Raw genomic sequence first — 3,456 nt, 5'->3', positions numbered from 1 at the left:
TTTAACCGGGGAGTAGTGTTAACCAGACGTTGAGTAACCGGCCCTAAGAATGGCAGCGTCTTGCGCTTATTTGCAAATAGTACCACTAATCAATACTTATTTGCACAATAATACATTCATATTGACATTTTAAGACTTTTCTCTTTTTGTCTAGCACTAAAGTTCACAACAGCTGTCCGTGCTTTAAAAATTATACCCAAATTTTTAGAGTATCGTAATTTTTGCACCATTTACTGCTATACCTAAATTCAAAGTTGTGGTTCTTAATATTCCTTTTACGTCTAGTCCTTCAAGATCCTACAAGAAATTATAGAGCTGATTACTTCTCTTCAGGATTTTATAGTTCTTATAATTCCTTTTTCGAAATCTTGGGGTTTCAAAACTGATTTAATTCTACTCATTCAAACTTTAACTTGTCCATTGCCCAAAATTTTAGTTGCAGCACGAATAACCGCTAAGTTTTCACTTAAAGTACATTTGTGCTATTGTAGTGTGAAAACCCCTATATCAAAATTGGGTATCAATAATTTATGACTAGAAGAGGGGAGGGATAAAATATTGCATACGGGTTTCTGTTTGGATTTAGAATGCCCTTAGTTTGGTTTTTATGGCGGCGCAATGTTAGCTTAGCTGACGTGCTATAGTTACGAGACGCACTCTGTAAGTCGTGTTGTATTTTGCTTTACTTTGGTTATGTATTTGCATATGTAAATACTACAATTATTCGATTTTTATCAAAACCCGGTTTTCGAGTTATTCGAAAAAAAATGAAATTTTTAAATGTTTGCAGTTTAAGCAAAATAAAAATTATAATGAATTTACAGCGAAACCCTCGGTTTTTTTCGATATAATCTTCGGTTTATTCGATCTTGGAAAAATTACGATTTCAAAAAAACTGCCCGAAACTTTTGGAAAAAACCGGCTAAAATCGCTTTGGAAGAACAGAGTCAATCACTCTAGTAGGTACATATGAATGTTGCTGGACTTGATGCCGTTCCTCCTTCTTCTTTGCTTTTAGATTTTGTTTTGATCACATTGCATTGGAAATTTCACTACTGCGGCTTGTAGGGAAATTACGTATCTGGATTAGTTTCGCGAGCACGCGCTTAACTATGTATTTAGCAGTTCTAATTGGGAGCCGCCAATAACGAGTTTATCGTCGTCGCAGCGCCAACTTGCCACATTATTTCTTTCGATCTGCGTCTAGTGCGTGCGATCAAGCGCGCTTTACTAAACACAGTACCAAATATAGCCGTAACACTCACCTACACCGGCCAACGGCCAGCGCCTACCGGTCAGAGCAAAAGCGGGAGCACTGTCGCGATCGAGCAGCGAATGTTTGCAAATGTACTCCGACAATGTAACCAGCGAAATGTTTACATATCTATATATCAGTGGCGTAGCCAGGGGGGAGGGGGTTGAGGGGATAGATCCCCCCTTCTTCAGTGAAATGAAACTCTTTATTTTTGAATTAATAACACAATACTATTTTACCCTTCCGATTTATAATTCTTTTATTTCAGACTGATGACAAATTATCTTCTAATGAATATATAAAATTATCGGTTGGTGGATTATGTATTTGAATATTTGCGAAATACACTAGGCCCCACAGTGCTGGGAAATAAAATTGTTCCTTCAGTACGAAATCTATACAAAAACTGTACTTTTCGACTGTAAATTGTATCGAATTTTTAATTTCCTCATATGCATGCATGCATACATAGATTCCCTTCAAGACCAATGATTTGATGGTATTCACGAGAATGTTTATGTAGGTACATTTACATATTTTACACTTTTAACATAAATGTCAAGGCAGATATTTTAAGATACACTTCTTAACAAACACATTTTTTTAAGTTATTATGATTGGATAAAAGAGACATCTTCTTTGAATTCAGTACTAAAACTTGATATTTCAAGTGCTTATCAAAACTTTATACATATTAACTAGATTCGCCATTTATCTTAAAATTATATAATTTTAATAAATAAATAAAAATGCAGTTTACACTTTAACAAAACCCGTATAATTCCAAAGTTTAATCTTTGCGCAATATTAAAAAAATCAACAAACTTTCGTAAAGCTTTTTAATTAGATTTCCTAGAAATACATATTTTGATTATGCCGCTTTGTAGCCCATCAATTCAAATAGAGCGCAAATTTAAAATACATTGCTGCGATTTATCGTTGATTTTTAATATTTTTTTTTTGTTTGATGAAGGCTCAATTTCTTCATTTAAAAAATCGTCGAACATACTTATGCCGATTTCGTTTCTACCGAAAAATGTAACCTTCTCTTTGCCCTCTACNCGCTTTGTAGCCCATCAATTCAAATAGAGCGCAAATTTAAAATACATTGCTGCGATTTATCGTTGATTTTTAATATTTTTTTTTTGTTTGATGAAGGCTCAATTTCTTCATTTAAAAAATCGTCGAACATACTTATGCCGATTTCGTTTCTACCGAAAAATGTAACCTTCTCTTTGCCCTCTACGCACAAACACTAAGCAGAGGGTGATGAGAAGGCAACATTTTTTGTAGAAACAAAATCGCCATTAGATAATATGGAAGAAAATTACCGACATCGTCAAAAATATGCCATACATCAACTGTAAATCACAGCTACTTTAAATTTGCACTTTATTAGACTAAAATTGAATGAGCTAAAAAACTGCAAAATATTAAGAGATAAAATTGAAATAGAAAGTTCGAAATTTTTACGAAAGTTTGTAGATTTTTTTTTATGTTGTTCAAAGATTAAACTTATTTTCATTTAGTGTTTGTTAAGGAATAAACTATATATTTATAAACAAATGATTCAAATTAAAATATAATAAAATAAATACTCAAATCTAGTCAATATGTGAGTGTCGTAAAGTTGTGATATTTAAGATCATCTCTTTCTTAATTAACGATGACACTGTTTCTATATGAAGCTGATTTCGACATTTTGTTTTAATAAAATTTAGTATCGAAAATATTCTTTCAAAACTTGCCTAGGAATGTGATATAATGGTTCGTTCAAAACCTTTTTTCAAAACTTATAAAGGCAAAAACGAGAAGGCGAAGAAAAAAAGAGAATACAAAAATTTCCCGCAGTGAATTTTCAGATTTTTAAAACGGTATAGTAATTCAATTTTTTTAAGTTTAAATAAAGCATGAAGACCCCATGGAATAAACGAGTAGGTAAAAAATTTATAACGGTAAAACTTGCACATACATAAAATATGAAAGAATGCACTCAGGCGACGCCTCTAGCCATTGTGTGTCACAGATTTAAGTTATCGATGAAAAATTTTTTTCACCTGGCTACGCCACTGATGTATATACATTGTATGTACATAAATACTTATATGTATACATGTGAAACAACCCAGCAAAAATTGTGCGACTAATCTCTAAAGAGAGTGTTCCGAGATTAGTCTCAATCGGGTACAGTTGGGCATTAT

The sequence above is a fragment of the Rhagoletis zephyria genome, unplaced genomic scaffold (genome assembly GCF_001687245.7).
Source record: "Rhagoletis zephyria isolate East Lansing unplaced genomic scaffold, Rhagoletis_zephyria_1.1 Rzeph_scaffold_00130, whole genome shotgun sequence".
NCBI lineage: Eukaryota > Metazoa > Arthropoda > Insecta > Diptera > Tephritidae > Rhagoletis > Rhagoletis zephyria.
This window is presented reverse-complemented; position numbering follows the sequence as displayed.